Source organism: Cupressus sempervirens, chromosome 3, assembly GCF_028749045.1.
Source record: "Cupressus sempervirens isolate cs-2001-9-10 chromosome 3, ASM2874904v1, whole genome shotgun sequence".
In the NCBI taxonomy this organism is placed as follows: Eukaryota; Viridiplantae; Streptophyta; class Pinopsida; order Cupressales; family Cupressaceae; genus Cupressus; species Cupressus sempervirens.
Window position 1 is genome coordinate 32,840,395 of NC_143120.1, and position 20,140 is coordinate 32,860,534.

Consider the following 20,140-nt stretch of genomic DNA (forward strand, 5'->3'; position numbering starts at 1 on the left):
GTTGAGATATCTCAATTTACTTATGTGATCCAATGCTTCATAAGGGATATATGTTTGATAAGTATGGTGTTTCATAGCATACACCTGGTATTATGCTAGGAACACCGGTCCATGATGATGCAGTGGACTGAATTTTATGTTACAAAATTTGTTGTAGCTTAAGAGGGGAGACAACCAAATTTTAAGTTGAAGCTTCTGCAATTGTCAATTTTGAGATGACAAAATCTATTATAGGGAATTTAATGTTATTATGGTGAATAAAGCAAAGAGGATGTTATTTTTCAAGAGTGGTTTTGAAAGATTTGATTAGAATATGATTGAAAGAATACAAATGGAAGTGCATGTATTTCCATTACTCATTTGTTTGAGGATCTGATAAATTGTCCTAAATCGCTAGATAAGAGAAACATCCCCAAGATACTCATGGAAAACTATCCTCGTCCTTCAAAGAATGTTATCACAATGCTGAACCGGCATATTCTTACAAAAGAGGTTCAAACTTCCATTACATTCATAGGAAGTTGAGGGGTAGTGCTACTATCGTGAAATCATTCTAGAATGTCATTGGATGACTTAAGAAAATTTTCAGAGCTATTCTTCCGAATGCATTAATTTAGTGATTGCATGATGAGATAATTCATGTGTCATTAACTTCATCAGCCCTATAAGAGGAATGTCAAAAATGTTATTAATGATTGTCAAAGAATGAAAAAAAAATATTGTTCCCGTGTTGTAGTGTTTTGTTGAGTGGTTGTCAATTGGAGCATTATGACATATAGGCGATCAAACAAGTCCTCAAGTTTATAAGCGGCACACTTATACTTCCCCTACAGGCCATTCAAAACATTTGGTGATTCCTTCCAGCTTGAACCTCCACTTCCTCGTAGTTTGACATGTTACTTGGATGGTCTAGCCTTTTAATCAGGCTTCAAATTATTACAAAAATTGTGTTATGGCAAGCCCTATGCTCATAGCATTGTCTCTATCCATACCTTAATCAATCTGCAAGTTCAATTTAGGATGCTATTTTCTAAAGTCTGCCCAACTAAACTTCCCAAGAAGACCACCCCACCGAAAGGGATGAGACTCTTCTAACAAATGTGTGTACTATATGCCTAAGGTGGAATAAGGTTTTACCAATGGAAGCCCTCTCGACACATACAGCAATATTCTGCTCCTCCCCACCAATCACAGCAGTGAATGGATCCATTCTTGTGGTCTAAGATCTATAAGCCAGGGTGTAATTTATTTTTGGCTGGTATGCCCACATTCTTTAGCAGCTACTCAAATTAAACAACAATTATTTTCAACATCATCAATGGCTACTTCCACATCATTTTGGTCCCATCTCCTGGCAATAAGAACTATTTCATCAAAACCCCAAATCTTACATGGACATTGTATTTTTATTCTACCATATTTTGTGCAGCTTAATCCCTGATTCCTTCACTTGCCACACAAATTGTGCCAATAAGGGCCTGGTTTTCTTTGGTTGTTTCTACATTGATATTGGTTGGTTTCTGTGACATGTCAGCATAAATGTGGGCAACCAATACGCTATTGATTTTGGGAGGATGTAAGATGCTACATGCCTATCAACCCCAAATACTACAAAATACATTTAATTTATAAATAACAGTGTGCATGGTTGGGGTTAACGAGTAGTTCATCCATGTGCTTGGTTTTGATTTGATGAAAACTAAATCTCTTAATAACCTGCCTCAAAAAACAATTTGGTAATTGAGATTGGATATTAAAAACCACATATCTGGCTATTTGGATGGTTTTCTTGTAACTATGTAATTAATGCATTGGATTCCGGTTGGATCATAATTTTGCTAATACCCATTTTGTCTGAATTGTTAAGGTAGCTCTTCCACAAGAATTTTTTTCTGCTTTAGATAACTTGCATTTCATTGCAGGTTTCTGTGGTGTATTGATTGGAAAGTAATAGTAGCTCATTTCAAAAAATTATCAAATTTTTGGGATACTCAGCTTCAAAACCTGCACAAACATACTCATGTTAAATATTTTTATGGATCTATCCAAAGAGTTCTCTTAGAGATTGCAAGTTCTTGCAATCCATACTACTAAACGGAATTGCTTCTGCGAAGATTGTGCAACAAGTGGATTTAAAGAACTAATAAAATTTAGAATAGATAAGTGTGATTGTTGTCGTTTGGAAAGAATGCATGTTTTCTACTTCTCAATAACTTTGCTTACATCATTCTTTGTTACCTCTTACAGGAACTGGGATGACAGTAGGAGAGGTGGACAACAGTGTTTGGAGTTCTCTTCGGTGATTTAGGTAAAATGCCATTATGTGATTCCATGCTCTATGGTGTTCTAATTTGGTTTGATAGCTTCTTCTATTGTGAAATTTGGATTTTTAGCCTTCGTCCCTATTTAATACTGGTGTACAAATTTTTTATAGATTTGGAGTCTCGATTTTACTATTGAGTTTGTGTTCCTTATCTCTTCTGTGCTCTTTAACCTTGAGCAGTCAAATGATGAAAAATTTGACAATATCCAGTTAGGGCTGTGTAATATTGTTCCATGCCTTTAGTGGCCTAAATTTAGTTGTTGCAGGTATTGGTCTCTTGGATTGTTTAGTTCTACCAATCCACCCTTCTACATCGTTATTTTGTAGGATCCTTGAGGTTGTCAGCCTCTAAAAACTTATACCAAAACCATTCTGCCCTGAAATCCTCATGCTACTGCTTGTGATGGACGGGAAATTCAGTTTGCCTGTCTTTATTGGTGGTTGTGTCAGATTGCGTGACCTCCAAGCGAGCTGTTGTTTCACACTAGGGTCTTACTGACGGGATCCATTAAAGTTCAGATAAATTACATCTACATAGGCGGGTGTATGAGCCACTTCATTGAACTTCATATTTTGCATTGCAAAATTTGCTTTAGGTGTTTTGTAATTAATTAGCATCTCATCATCTTATTCAAATTCCATTTTTATTCTTTAATTGTAACAAGCTCAATTTTACATATAATGATGTCTGTGTTATGTTCTTCTGTTTAAGATAGTATGGTCCTATAATTCACTAACTTCAATGTTTGATTCCTGTTACTATGATTTAATTTGACACTTGGTTATTGATATAAATTAAAGCAAGCTTGTATATATCTCTATTGGCACAACCCATGGAGCTTCATCCTCATACCAGTGATTCTTTAGCAAGCTACACCTTATGAGAATTACAATGTTATAGTAAAAAGTATAAATTCTAGAAGCATGGGTAGCAAAAAGGCGAGAATATATATTTCATTTAGCCGCGTAATGGAGTTAGAAGATTGAGAGGATGTCGTTACCATCTCCAACACCAACCGAGGGAGCAACAATAGGGCACCGGCAAACAATATGTGTACAACCAACCTCCACGATAAGAAGAGCAAATGGAATGGAAGTTTCTCGGCGCACCATCCAATTGCTTGATATGACTTGTAGGCCCATTGATCTGATGCTTTGGGGCTCAGCAGCCGAGCAAGTGGGCAGTGAATTGCAACAAAGCTACTACTTGCAAGACACTATAGTTCTAGTGGTTAAGGGAGGCCATGTTACTGAGTTCAATGGAAGAGTACTCAACACCACAGGTAATACACAACTGATGATCAATCTCCAAATTCCAGAGACAACGGAGTTAAAGTCATGGTTCGATGACAATGTTAAGGACAATGGTGAGCCATCGATTAGCTACACCCCACAACCTCCTGCAGTATTGAGAATGACAATTCATGACATACATGATCAAACTATGCGTTCTACTTGTGCTATAAAGTGCATCGTGAACTAACCATTATAGAGGTCAACACAGACAAGCTATCCTACTCGGCTTGCCCCAACCAAGTGGCAGGAAAGCAATGCAAGAAAAAGTTGTTTGAAAATGCAAATGAAGAATGGTAAGGTAAAAAATGTGACAAGCAATTTATGGAATGCAATTATAGCTACATGGTCTGCTTATAATTGCAAGACCACACTAAGGAGCTATGGGCAACCACATTTGATGAAGGAGCAATACAACTGCTTGACATGACTGCGAACATATTGCTAGAGCTAGCAGTTGAAGATGATGCTTGTGGCAGGGCGTTGTGGTGGCGACGGCAGTTAGCGTCGCTGCCACAGCGGCCCCACCATATTGCTAACCACGGACATCGCAATTGCGATGTTCGCACATGCATTGCAACGAAATAAGCGTCGCGTGCATAGCGACGTCGTCACAATTGATGATTTTGTGTCGCAATTGTGACACATTCGCAAACATTGCAATGGCCAGTGGTGTCGACAGTAGCGCTACCACGCCGCTAGCACTGTTGCAAGTTTCCATGGACATCACAAGTGTGATGCCCATGAAAGAACTATAAAGTCTCCCGATTCAACAAACCCGTGGGCAGATGCCGACGCCACCCCGTCGCAATGCGTGGTGAAGACATTAGAATTGTGACAGGAACCACATCCATTGTGATGGGAGCAATGATGGGTTAGAATGTTCAGCTTGTGATAGATAGGTGTCAAAATTGCGATGTCCAAGAATAGATATCATAATTTGCGACTAAAAAACAACGACGTCTGCTGCCGTCGTAGTGGCGACACATTTGCATCACAATTATGACACTTGGCCATCGCAAATCGATGCCAAATGTATTAGTGACAATAATATGCTTGGTTGAATGATTTTTTACACTTGGTGTTTCTTTTTTCTCGTCCAACCCTTGTTTAGGATTGATTTAGTATAGATGGTTATTCCCACACATGAGCACATGTGTTTGTATTTGATAGGATCTTGCAAGATGCAAACTCCCAAATTTTTGAGAGATTTGTCCATTTGGAGTTGGGGTGAGAAAATGTGTTGCCTATGGGCACTCATCATGTGATTAGCATGGCTATGTAGGGTAGGCGATGGAGTGTCTTCTCTCATGTACCCTAACCTAGAAGTCACCAATAAGGTAACATGAAGAGCTTTTAAATAAGTGATAACTAGATTAATAATTGAGTAGTAATACTTAATGATAAGATAAGAGAACACTTCTATGATATGTGGCTTGCTGAGGGAGTTGAGTCATACCATGTGAGAACACAACATATGGCCTCTTGTTGGAGTTGATCCATACTAGGTATATGGCCTCCTAAGGGATTTGAGCCATGACAAGTATGTAGCCTTCTAGGGAGAGTTAATTCATACCATATATAGCTTGGTCTTTCCAATGCCAATAAACTTACACTCCACTTAATTCCCTACATATTTATCCTATATTGGGTCTAACTAGTGACCTAATGTACTAAATATTATTCATAATCATATAGATGTTGGCATCATACATGATTGGCATGTGTGTTAGCCATGAGTGAGTATCTTTTGTGATTGTGATCAAGTCATTATTTTCATGACCATGACTAGTGTGGGTCTATGAGTACCACATAGTTGGGAGGCATAGCTACCTATACCACTATTGGTGATTAGTGTACGGAGATGATCTATTTCTATTTCAAGACCAATGCTAGATGTTCACTTGGTACTTCAATGTATCTAGAGTATTTTTTGTGATTTATGCTTTACTTTGGATGCATTATGTTTAGATGATGTTTAGTATGTCACTTGATGCATTCCTTTATCATGATGGTATATCTTATTGCTTATATGATGTTTCTTACTACTGATTTGGACTAGTCATTCTATTGGTAGAATAATATATCATAGGTACTTGTTCTTATGATGATAATTAATGGAATATTGGTAAGAAATATCTCATGAGATAACTCCAATGATCTTGTTAGTGAAATGAAAGTTTGTGTTGGGAGGTATAGTTAGGACCCTTGAGGTCTTATGATCTCATTATGGTAGGGGATAAATGAGCATAGTTGAATTGAGTTGGTTATATCACATTTTTGTTCTTTCCTTTTCACTGCAATGTGTTTATGCTCATTTCATAGATTGGTGGTGTTGATTAGATAGATGTATGTTATTGCAATGTGTATTTTAAATTTATTTAAGTTCTTAGATTTACTTTTATGTTGTTGGGTGAATATTCCTTAATTTATGTAGATTCAATACTACCCAATGTGTAGGTTTTGTTTTACACACTTTCCTTGCCTTATTTTTAGATTGTTAGTTTGATATCACCTAGGAAAGGCATTCTCTCACACAACTAAGCAAAGTCTCATGTGAGTATGTATTGTCTCACATGAAAGATAAAATTCTAGTGCAAGCTTGGTTTGTAAACTCGTTGGGCTCATGGGGAACTCATGCAAGGAAGATCCTGACTTATATGAGGTTGGCTGTATTTTCTTGTGTGATAAGAAAAGGACATTTATGTTTTCCTTTGGAAAGTTTGAATGTTGGTCTTGAATACTGTTCTAGGTCCCACATCTTCCTATAGGTAAATAGATCAGTTATGGGGTTTATTAAATATATCATTTAAGTATAAGAATTATACTTGAGATATATTTTGTATATGTGACAACTCATTTGAGATAGGTTCTAGCCCTTTAGGAGTTAAGATAAAGATTCCAGATTTCTTCAGTTGATTGGATATTAGACTTAGCCTAATTTTAGGATTTCAGACATAGTAAAATTTTAGTATTTAGCATTTTTCTTTAAGCACAATGTCTAATAGATGATTGGTTGTAACTGTGAGCCCTCATCTTATGCATGACTATTTGGGGGTCTCTATATATTATTCTTGATTATGTCATGGTTAATTAGACTTTAGCATGTATGTTTAACCATGCTAAGAACTTTTATTTTGGGTTTTGAAAGAACATCTCCTTTGGGTATTCTCATGATTCATGTGATCTTTGATTCTAAGTTGGTAAGTAGTGATGCTTAGTGGATCTTTTGTGTTGGTTTATATTAGTCTTTCATTTCTATCTAGTGTAAGTCTTTGTTTTTTTTGTTGCATCTTACCATTAAAAAAAGTATTATCCTTTATTTATCCTTGTTCGAAGGATCTTCGGCCAGGGCATTACATCCTATGTTAGAGCCCATATTTCAACATTGGGATCTCTATGTTATGCTCCCACTGTGATAGTGGATATTGAAGTGCTTACATATTGATATAATACTTAATTCTTTGTGGCTTGATATTCTTCTATTCTTTTGTAAGTGTATAATTCTTATATTGTTGCCCCTTAAAGGATATCTGTAGCACATATGCCAGTTGGTCAGCAGAATTCTTGATAGATTAAATAATCTTATCTTATTCAATTGAAAAAAATCCCTCTTTTAATTAAATAAATAAATCCTTACTTAAATCTCCCTTTTTGATGAAAAAGGGAAATAAATCAAATAAAGATTCCTTTTTTTTGCACATATCTCCAAGTGGTGAGCTTTTTCCTCTTACTTGTCTTTTTAGGGTTTTATCCCGCATTGCTCTTGTGAGAAGCCTCTCACGTCCACAATTTCTTTTATAAGGAGCCCTCTCCTTCTCATTTGGATAGATGTTAGTTGCTATAGTATTATTATGCTGTAGGTTTGAAGAGTGATTTTGGAGAAGGAGTTTTGAGCTTTAGGGATTGGATATTAGAGCTTCATTGCAACTTATCTCTTCTTATCTTCTTCTCTCATGCATCCATGGCTTCCATCATCATGATTTATTCTTACATTTTCATATTAGCTTAGAGTCATAATTTCTTTCATAGATTAATCTTACATTGTTATTTTCTTTCATAGATTAGATTTCTTTTCTTGCATTGCTTTGCATTGTTATTATTTAGATTAACTTACATCTTCATTTGCATGTATGTTTTATGATCATGTAGACTAGCACTCTTTCTTTTCCTCTTTTAATCTCTCATTTTATGGTGCACTTGCATGGGCATGAACTAGGTCAAACTAAGGGCCTCCATTATAAACCCTTGCACTCCATGAATATAGAGCTATGAGTCACCATTTGAGATCTCATTCTTGAGATATCTTAGATATAATGACTCATAGAAGTGTGTCAACATTTTAGCACACAATAGTGCATATTGAAGTGCTTATGTATTGATATTATGCTTAATGCTTTGTGGCTTGATATTCTTGTATGCTTTTGTAAGTTTTTAATTCTTATCGTGTTCTCCTTTAAAGGATGTCTCTTGCACATATGCCATTTAGTCAGTAGAATTCTTGATAGAATAAATGTAGTGAGGAATAGATTGAAGAAGACCATGAGAAGGAATTTCATTAAGTAGGGGAGAGACAGAGAAATAATCTAGGTGAAATTGAGGCATTGGTGCCTTTGCTATAGGATATTATAGCTTGGTTGAGACCACGAGTTAAGGGTTCTCAAGAAGGTGGTGGACAAGGAGAGGGACTTAGGGTACAAAATTCCATATGTCAAAACATGAGAATAGGGGTGAGCATGAACATGAGTGTTCCTGCACACCACCTAGTGGTAGAGGGTACCATAGGAGAGGTTGAGACTAGGATGATGAGGACGTCATCTAGATTGACATAATGAGAGACCTTCAATAGTCTAAACCATCATACTTCAATGATAAGAGGAGGTGGCCTAAAGGTTGAAACTTGGTTACTTGATATGGGATGTTGATTTTCTATACATCCTTATGCAAGAAAATTGAGAGCCTTTTGTGCTATCATGCAACTTGGAAACTATTCACTATGTGGTGGAATATTGAGAGACAAAAGCTCCAGAGTAGTATAGTAGATCTCACCTAGGAAATATTTGAGGAGAGGTTTAGAGAGAGGTTCCTATCCCCTTAGTATAGAGAGGCTTGAGCTAATGAGTTCCATGATATTAAACATAGGAACGTATCAGTAAAGCAGTATGAGATGAGGTTCTTTAAGTTGAGGTAGTATTTCTAGCTATAACCAAGATGAGGTACTCCTTACTCAACATTTCATTTGAGGTTTTAAGGACTGCATCATTGGAGATGTTTGTATGGATCAATTGAGGACATTTTCCTTTGCCATAGAGAAGGCAAGGATTTCCAAGAGAAATGTGGCTAAAGGGTTCAGTAATAAAGAGAATTTGAAGATTCATATTGCATGGCCTATAGGTTTATGTGTACCTTCCTTTTAGGAACCATTCTCAAGACAAACTCTTACCAACTTAGCATCTTTGAGAGGTGGATGTTAGCGGCCTACTAGGTAGTGGTACTTTCAGAGTTAGCAAAGTGGACAGAGCTTAGGTACCATTGGAGGAGAAGGAAACAATAATCCCTGAGATATGAAACTACAAAAGAATCATCTAACTTAGAGTGGGCATCAAGATTCCAGTAGAGAGAAAATCCAACACCTTAGTGCACCTCGAGGAGGATGTGGTTATGGTAATGGTGATGGGGCATGCTTATCTTATAGTCGTCTTGGCCATAAGATGATAGGATGTCCTCAAGAGACATCATCAAGACCAAGAAGAGGTGTGGTCATGTTAGACCCCACATTAGGGGATGTAGGTACTATTGTAAATGTAATGATGACCAAGTGGCTAAGAGTGGGGGTTGAATCAAAAACAACTTTAAACTTATTTCTTTTAATCCCACTTCATTGGACTATCTAATCTACTTGCATGAACATAAAGCAATAAAGTTAACAACACCATAACACTTTGAGATAAGAATTGGTAACCAAGAAACCCTCTAAGAAAAAGGTAAAACTAGGCTAGGGATGACACCCAAAATTCTTCACTACTATAGTAATAAAGTTGGCCTATTAAGGCTTACAATTGATCACTCCTAGTAATATACTTGATTAAAAGTAAGAAGGATTGTTAGGTCCACCTTGTGAAAAGATTTATACAATACAATAAAGTATGTACTTAGGTAGGAGATTTTGTAAGGACTATTTGTTGAAGAAGGAGATTGTTGAAAATAGAATGATACAAGTATGATAAATGTGTTTCAATCATTATTTTGTCAGTATTGTCAAACCTGCTACTTTGCTAGTAAGACTACTACTTATATCATTTAAGTACTATACTTATTTGATTGATGAAGAGGGTTTGATCAAAGGATGTAACAATAGCACCTAGATGAAAGGTTGAGTTATGATATCAAAAAGAGTAAAAGAATCAGTTAAGATAGTGATATCATAGTGCATTGATAATCTACTTAAGGTTGCAAAGGTTGGTTACACTAAGCAAGTTCAGAAGAACAATTTAAACAAAGTTTGTCTACCAATCTTAACCGAATGGATAGTAGGTACCAAGAAAAGTTAGTCCAATCTGATCTAGAAAATAGTTGGAGCCGAGTAAGAGTCTATTTTAGTGTATGCCAAGTAAAATAGTGGATGTCAAGTAAATTTTAGATGATGCTGAGCACCAGTAAACTTTAGTTTGTTTTGAGTGATTTTCTAGATGATGCCAAGCACTAGTAAACTTTAGTTTGTGTCGAGTGATTTTACAGAGCATGGCGAGCAATGCATTATGTGCCAAGAATTAGAAACAAGTTAATGTTGATTGTCAACATTATCAAAAACATTATGAATTTGATGGATCTGAGCTAACAAGTTTGTTTTCTTGGATTGTGTGAACCAAGTGAAATATAAGACTAATGAGTTGGTGGCACAAAATTCATGTTAAACCATTTTGAGACAAATTCAAAGAGAATTGAGGGAGAAGTTTCTAGAAGTGATATGAAATGAGGAGTAGATTCATTGAATCCTACCTAATATATCCTAATCCTAAATTGGATGATGGAGAATGAATGACAAAAGATCTTAATTCTCTATTTATAGGGATGGCTAGTTAGAAGCAGGCATTTTCATGTGTGAGAACCTAAGAAAAAAAAGGAGTCAAGGGGGTTGCTTCATTTAGTGACCTAATTGAGAGTCTGCTTTGGCATGATAAGAAAGAAGGCTTAAGGATATGGATGCTTGAAGGGTGAACAAGCTATGAGAGATTAAATGTGTGAAAGTTGAGTAGAATTGAGGACTAAAACAAAGATTTGTAATATATAAATGAAGTTGTAAGTTTTTATTAGATGAAGCCTTACTATTACTCTCTAACAATTGTATCAATCTAGGGTAAATCCTTTGTATTAAGGTTGACCTAACAGTCATTTGTAAATCCTTTAACCAGGTGACATTCCAAGTGAATGGTCTAAAGTCCTCTAACAAGGGTCACTCCTAACAGGGTGATTGAAATCCTTTAACACAGTCACATTTAATAGTGTGTATTGTAACCTTTAACAAGGTTGGGGTTTCAAGGGCATCACTTCAGAAGAGTGAAAAAGAGTAGCATGTTATTGGTGGTTTTTCTCAAATTAGGTTTCCACTTAAATAATTATTTCAAGTGTGTTGTTGAATCTATAATGTTTCATGTTTACATTTCTACAAATTGATTTGATAGTAACCTACAAGTTTTAAGTGATTGCATAATCTTATGGATGCATGCATGAGAATAAATATTTTATGGGTTCACTAAGTTGTGAAAAGTTTTATTTATACATCTAGACCTTGAATAACTAGTTCATCCCCATCTTAGTTATTCTAAAGAATTCCAACACTATTTGGTCCACCTGGTTACAGGATTTGACTAAAGAACCTATTAAGATGAATAAGTGAATTGATCTTTTCTTTGCAACTTGATTTGATGAATAAGATCCTTTGATGTAAATTGATCACCTGAGTGTCATAGATGATTCTCTTATTTTCATGTATATAGCTTGTAGCCTTCTAATTACTCTTCCTTGTCATCGCCACTTTTATCCAATGTTCCTTAATTGATACTTAAACTCCATTTGGATAAACAAAGTAACTTGTACTTCGATCCATCCAAAATAATTGTGTTAACAAGTCAACTACAAAGATGTCATAATAGTTCCCAACAATAATTTACCAATTCGGCTCAATGCTAATACTCGGGTCCAATTATCCCCTCGGGTGACATGTTCATACACATGCAACAAAGTGGAACTCAACAATTATGGCATTTAATTAACATTGTGCACTTGGTTCACATTAATCACTTGGTGAGTGAAAATGACTTAGTCAACAATGGTAACTCGGTAGACACTACTTGAAGCCAAATGCTCAATTTACACTACAACACAGTTGACACTACTCATTATTGTCCTGGTTATCATTGATAACATGGTTTAGACTAGAGCTTGGTTAACATTGTTATGTCTAGTAGCTTAGGCTATGTTGTATTCCATGATGACTTAAATGCTTTGGCACTAATTGACAATATGTCTTTCCATAGGGTCAACAAATTCCTCCTTTGGAATTAGTGAGAAAAGAAATTACCATGCTCAAAATCTTCAAGCACAATCTTTTAGTTAAACTCTCCCTATATATGTGTTATGTTCTATAACTTAATTTGTATTGAGAACTGGAAAATTTGTTTTTAATTTTTCAAAAAAAATAAAAATCTTTTCTACATTTTTTACTCATATCTTACATATTTCCTCTTATATGAATATATACATACTTTCCCCCTTGTTTTTGTTTACAAATACCAAAATTTACAAGGTTATGCCAAAATAAGAGAGGAAATCATGATGTACCTTCAAAATTAAAGACATGGTCTTATCCCAGTTAGCTTATAGTATGTTTAAATTGTGTAGATCAATCTGAATGTCAGCTAATAACCCCATCATGTGATCTGCCACTGAAAGGTTTGTGTCCTTAACTAGTATCTTTGCATGATCCATTTTCTTTTGTATAATATTCATATGGCTAAGTACCATACCCTGAACGTCTATCAATATTTCTCTTATTCTTGCCTCTTATCTTAACAACTCTATCTGAAGATCTGTCAAAAATATGACTTTTACAAAATGAGTTGAATTTGAACTCAGGTTAAGTGCCAACTGACTAGCACTTGACTTCAAGTCCATATCAATCTTAGCATTTTTATCCTTGATTTTTTTGGTGAAAATTATTGAATCACTCAATTTTATGAATAAAGATACAACATTATTTATAACATTTTCCAATGTAGCCACAAGAGTAGATCGCTCTACTTGGTCAATAGCAATTTTCTGTGCGACATTTTCTAGAACTTTTCTCCCAAACTTCCTTTTGGCCTTTTCTAGAAGTTTGGCTTGTCCATCTACATCTTCATTGAACTTATATAAAATTTAAATTAATTCTTCAATGATGGGAACTTTTTTGTTTACCTCTATAGACAGTGCCTCGAAAACTATTTCTTTGATGTCCTCTAAAACTTTTCTTTTGTCCCTTTCTACTCTTAGCATCTACTATTTGGTTGTTTTCTTCCATGGTTCTCCCAATATGTCCATTTTCTTGGTAGACATATTAGATTGGTCCCACTTTGGAATCATAATCTCTTCATCTTTGTCAATGTCATCAATGATATTTCCCTTACCTTTGGCCTTGGTAGCTGATGAGGGTATGATTTATTTTTCTTTTGCCTTCGTAACTCTTTTCTTCAATGCTCAGTGGAAGCTTGACTACTTTATCTCTTTTCTTAGTTAGCATTTCCCTTAGAGAAGTTAGATCCTATTTCTTGATTACCATTGGGGTAGATGGAAGATTTTCTTTCTTCCCCTTATCAGTCAGTTGAACTATGTTCAACTCTTTTGACTGCAGCTTGGGTGATGCCTTGTTTAACTCAGAGCTTGATGGAGTGTGTGCTTGGCTTATAGAGGTTGGAAGAGATGCCATGAAATCTACTACAATCTTCTCAAGATCAAACTCTTCAATAATCTAAACCTTTGATAAATCTCGCTCTTCTTTTATGCCAAAAATATTTTTCCACATATTGAGACCCCTTATGAATGCCTTTGGTGCATATGTAACTGGTTATCATTTCAAGGCTTAGGTCATGTTTCAATTGTTTAACACCCTTAATTTGAGATATTCATATGTTTTGTATTGATAAACTAACATTTCAAACCATTCTGCGAGGTTTCATTTTGAGTTGTCTTCAAGTTCTGCATTTTTGCCCAAGTGACAAACAGTGATAGGAAGCCCAATTTTCCTTTGAATATCTTTAACCTAGAAATGTTTTATGACCCGCCACTTTGGGTATATTTAATATGAATATCAAAGAACCTATGCTCCAAGTTTCATTCATTTTGAATTTATCTGATTAGGTTTCAAACCCCTCAAAGTTGGTGGTTTATTGTTTTCATGCATTTGCAAATTGTGCAAAATTCTAGAAGGCCCTGTTTGACTTATCATAAGTTTTGACCAGTTGAATCGAATATAAAATTTCATTTTGCATCATATTCTATGGGTTAGAGACTTTATATTTTCCTTATTTGAGCTTATGATGAATCTGTTTGATTAGTTTTCAAACACAATTCCATTTGCAATTTATAAAGTTTCACTGGTGTCATGAAGTGCAGATTGATTAGTACCCATGTTCGCGATGTCATGATTTGAAATCTGTGATTGTCTGGACCAAATGGATTTTACCCCTACATTCTACTCTAAAAATACTTCAAGTGTGCCAATTTTCAAGCCTTGACAAATCCATCTGCACACTTTCCCAAGTGAATACCATTTGCAAAAATGCTTTTTTGCCATTGTTTCCAATCATCAAATTCTGAGTAGCCTACTTTGACGATTTTGCAAATGCATCTTGTTATTCATCATGAGCCCAAATCAAAGATTCATATTTCTCTCATTACAGTGAACCAAAACCCCAATTTTTCTTTCCCCAAGTGTCAGTTTACCCAGTTTTTGAAGCTGATTCCAAACACGTTTTATGTTTTCTGACATGTTTATGTGCAGGTGATTTTAAGTAAGAAACTTCGATAGTCAATATCTTTTGACTGGGAATTTTTCATGAGATAGGATTTGATACAATAAGAATATGTGGAACAAAGAATCAGTGTGCCAATTTTCAGAGCCCGATTAGGTGTTCTAGCAAGTTTTTAAAGCTAGGCAACAAGCCTCCTAACATAGAATTCACAGTTTGCATAAAGTGATAAAATGAGTTTCAAGTGATGATTTAGTGCTTGATTTTGATTTCAGATAGTTTTAAAAGATCATTGGATCAATTTTCTATGCCAGATGTTTGAAAACAAAACAAAAAAATTAGTCAAAACCATTTTGGGGCTCGACTGATTACATCAGATTGATGGAGTTATGTATGGATTGAAGGTATTCAAATTGCAATTGGTACATATAAGGGGAATCATTTATGGGTTGTTGGTTTTGGTATTATGTAATATTTTTTGGATTACTAAGTAATGCACAAATTAATATTAGTGGTAGATACATGGGACCTTCATAAACTAAACAGGAATGAAAATGTACTCCACATATCTCAGAGGATGAGCATCTGTGACACGTAGATGAAGTTTAATTATAGACATGAAGCTGCAGCAGAGGTGACTTCTATAAGTAGTGGCATCTATAGTGAAGAAGAGTACCACAACATAGCAAGGTCCATGCCTCATGCTTATAAATATTTGATAAAATGAAAAGTGTAAAAAAATATTCAATCATAAGGATCTTAAACAAATTTATTGATTTAAAGCTTTTATTTGTTCTATCTACTCCTTCCAATTCATGTCTGAAACATGAGCAGACTATTATTGTATAATTTATCATTGTACTTGACTTTTTAATCTTAGAGTTGAAACCCAATCTATTATATAGTCATAGCACACAGTGATGAGAATAGATACAGTCGCAAGCATTAAAAGCAAGCAAACCAAAGTAGGGTAAATAGTTAAAACTAGGGAATGTGTGATTTGCACCAATATAGAAGAAAAGGGGCAAAGATCTAGTTGTTGTTGGGATTGATTAATTCTAATTACTATTTGCATTGAGGAATCCTTGAGTGATAGCTCCATTTAAACATGCAACCAACCAGTATCACAGATCTAAGGGGTTCAAGGTGAAGTACGCTTTTCAGATAGCCTTTTTGGTTGTTGTAAGCATGTGGCTACTCTACCAAGTTAAGCACTCTCATGATAAATGAAATGCATATACGAAAAACATAGAAGTCTATTGATTGAAGGAAGACTAAGCAAAAAGGGAAGCCATGTAATAGTTTGAAGCTGTATCTTGTAAGGCGAGTAACATCCCATGTTTTAAGCATGATCCACACATGAAAAAGGGTTGTCCATAGCTCAGATCATGCATGCCAAGCATAGCAACAACATACATCAGGAAAAATGGTAGAATGATGAAGAGGGGGCAAGTGAGGTTGAGTGTTAGGGATCAGCACCTTTTGAAGCATATCATAGTGTGGCAGTTGCCCACACAGAAGGAGCGACTGACAATAATAGAGAAGTCATGTTAAGGCCCATGCTTGCAGAGAAAAAGGGGAGTCATTCATTCAGAGAGCATCAACATATATGGGGGCAAAGGGACCACATTTTAAGTGGAGGCTGGCAAGTGTAGAGGATGCCCATGGCTCACAGTAACCTTTGAGGCACAACATGTATGGAAAAAGAGCACCCACATTGGAAGGGATGACTTTATCAATCATGGTAAACTCGAATGAGAAAGTTAGATTGGCTATAAATCCAAATATAATGGTTTGTGAGTATGGTACAATATTTTGACACAAGGATTTAATTGTTGATCCTCACAATTTAGAGTACAGTTTGAAAGTCAACGTATGAAAAGAATAGAAGAAGTAGTGCCAAGCATGAAGCAATCATACATAGGGATGTAAGAGAAAAATAGTCATAAAGCCATTATCCCACATTAGTGGTGGTGGGGATACTATGTGGTTTAAATATCAAAATACTCATATGATGTGTTGTCTTTAAGACATGGCCATGGAAGCTGCAGGCTCATGTGGTAGGCTCGACCTGTAAAGGGGGCCACTGGGGCCAAAGTCAAAGTATTTTGACTCACGTATGCTTGGGAAGCAAAAATCAAAGCTTTACGGTGCTATGACGACCAACATATGAGAAAAGGTTGAAATGTTGAGGATTTACGATGCTACAATGGGCTTCTTCTCATATGAGCAGATGGAAATTTTTAAAAGGTCACGATGTTACAACCAACATTATGAAATGAGCATCAGTGTAAGAGTGGGAGGCATGGAATGAAGGCTTTCCAATGCTACAAAAAGCCAAAGGATTGATTTTTTAATGATTAAAAGGATTAATATATTAAGATGTGTGGTCAGAGATGGAAAGTGTGTGCCCTTCAGTGCTACGAGAGATGGAGATGGAGGAATTAAAAGAATTAATTAATATTAATTAATTAATTAAAAATATTTCAAATGGTGATGGCCAATAGAGAATCGAGAAGTGGCAAAGGGATATAAAAAAGTAATAAAATTGGAAACTCGGAAGTATGCCATGCATGAATTTCAAAGTTGAAACATTTTAAATGAATTCAAGTTTTTATATAGTTTCAACTATATACACTTTTAAATTTTTCATTTTAATGATTGTTCACAATTTGGGAGCTAGATTTTCAAATCAATCATAGGAGAGCATTTTTTATCCAAAATATGTAGTGCAACATACTGTTAGAACTGGGAGGAGATAAATTTTCCAGATTTGGGGTTAGATTTTGAATAGGTCTTCACCGGTATGCTCTGCAAGAAGATTTTTTTTTTTTCCTAGGTATTCTCAGTAAAAAGGGCAGAATTCATCATGGAGCACCAAAATCAGTTGGGAGGAAAACATTGAAGTTTGTTGAAGCCTAAAATGAATTCTAAAAAAGTTTTCATGCCTTTAGAGGTTATTTCAACTAATTTTTGTTGTAGCCTTGAATTCAAATTAGACATTATAATCAATTGTGATTTCCATTAAATATATAAATCACTTTATGCTTTTAGGAGGCCAAAATGATGGGGATTTGATATCCAGTTGCAGAGAGAGATTAGAGAGATTTTTTTAGCTTGTTAAGGAGGTTTTCAAAGTGAACACATGTTAGATGCAAAGAAAATCTGAGAATTCATTTCTGCTATATCATTCTTTTTCTTTCTCATTTTTTTGTTGATAGTTTTCTCTATGATACCAGTAGGGTTCCAGTTTTCACTATGAAACCAAGGTTGTTATTGGTTTTGCTTCTTGTCTATTGAGCTGAGCTCTAGCAATGAAGGTCACACACCCACTCTTGTGCAAATTTTCATTTTATTTCATGTATTGTTTCTCTGAGATAATGGAAGTTGATGATAGATCATGTGACATGTCTAGAGCTTCATTTAGTTTTACTAGTTTATGTTTTCAATCTTTCCAAGGATGAATATAAAAGGGGATTTACAATTAATTGTCTGGGTTTTCTTATTCTATCTCTTGATTCTTCATATGATATTAGCTTTGTAATTGAGTGAATAAGGTTCATTTGATTTAAGACATCTTGGATGAATTATGTATCAAATCTATTGTTGCTTTTGATTCAAGGAGTCAAGTAAATGCTTCAATGTTCTTATAGGGTTTCTAGGTATATCAAGGGGATATTTCATAAGAATAGAATTTGGGGATTTTAGTTGACAAACTTAATTGTAAGGCAATCAAGTTAGGTCATCCTGTTGGTAATGACTCTATGTTGCAATGGATAAGGCACTAATCACTAAATTAGATGCAAGCTGATATGAAGGTCATTTGCACAAAACTTATTAATCAAAATAAATTTAGTTTTCCATATTTTGTAGTGGGTTAAAAGAAATTAACCCTCACTTAGCTTATGAATTCATGGGTTATGACTTGTAGCTATCTCATTCCTATGTTATTGCATAAGTATTAGAAGATAAAAGGGTTTCATCTGCTATTATTAGGTTCAAATTTATGTTTAATTGCACTGGTACCATATGTCAGAACCTCAAGGTTAACCTACCTAGGTCTTGTAGAGCCTAAAGTGAAGGTGTTATGCCTTATAATTGGCCCAAGACTACAGTTGGGTGTATCTTTCATAGGAATTTGCTAGCCTTAGATGCACTGGTCTAATTTCTTGGTTATTTTGAAAATTGTTAAATCAAGAGCCAACACCTCATATGCTAGAGGTTTCAGCCATGCAATCCTAGGTCTAACTACTTGGATATGAACTTTGTCATAGTCAACTAGGAAACAAATGTCTTACTCATAATCATCTACCAATTATATAGGGATCCCAAACCTATTTTGCATCTTCCCCTTGAAGTTTTCACAATATGCATCCATGATGCTATCAAAGTTCTCCCCCATTTCATCTATGAAATCATTGATCTAATATAGTACAAGGGTGTCTTTCCACGCAATAGTTCCTTTTGATGGAAATAATTTTTGCACATAGAAAAATAAACACATCAAAAGAAAGCCAAACTTACATGAATTATTCTTGGAGGCTTGGATGCTCTCCATGGTCTTGCTCAACTGAATGCATTAAAGCTCAACGAGGTCAAATGATAGGTTCTTCTTCACAATTTTATATGCTAGGTCAACTACTTCACAAGGCACAATGTAGGGTTAGCTTGAACTATAAATCTTGTAAGTTATGACATGAATGTCAAACTTCATTTCCATGTCAATCATGTTATTTAACTTCATGTCTTTGTCATCCCATTCAGCTAGGATTTTCTTAGCCAATTTGCACATCCTAGGATTTTGGTTGCCTTGGAATTCTCCATCATTAGGTAACTAGTTATTTAATGGATCACCTTCTTGGTGATTAGAATTGGTTTCTCAAGCTAGAAGGTCATGTCATGGAGTCAGATCAATACAAACTTGATCCACTTCACTTGAAAGTTCCTTGGCATATAAAGAATGTGGGTCAAACCTTTAACTTCTAGATGCTTGTGTTTTTCTTTCAACACTCCATTCTCACACAATGTACTAAATTTCGGATCTACCTCAAAATTACCCAATTCTTGAATTGAATAGTGGCAAGATGACCTTACATCATGAATTAGTACCTTCGAAGTGATTGTTGAGTGTGATCCCTTGGTATCCTTCTCTTCAAGAATTATAGGGTATAATTTGAAATTGGGTGCTTTCCAATCTACATTCTTTACCAACATCTCAGAACCTTTCTTAACCTTTGAGCTCAATGAAGCTGCTATATCACTTTTTTGATGAAGAAATTTAGATGATAAATTTGCATGAAACTTTTCTTGAATAAAGAATTTACTTAAGATCATTCAGGCTCTCAAATAATGCTCTACATAGATGGATCTAAATTCATAGTGAATAAATAAACCTTTATTTTTACCTTTTATCATAATTTCAACTTTTAGGGCCTCATCAATGCTCTATACTATGGTAGGTGAGATAAGCTCATATGATGAAAATTGAACTCAATAGTCATTCGTCTATCAAGAAACT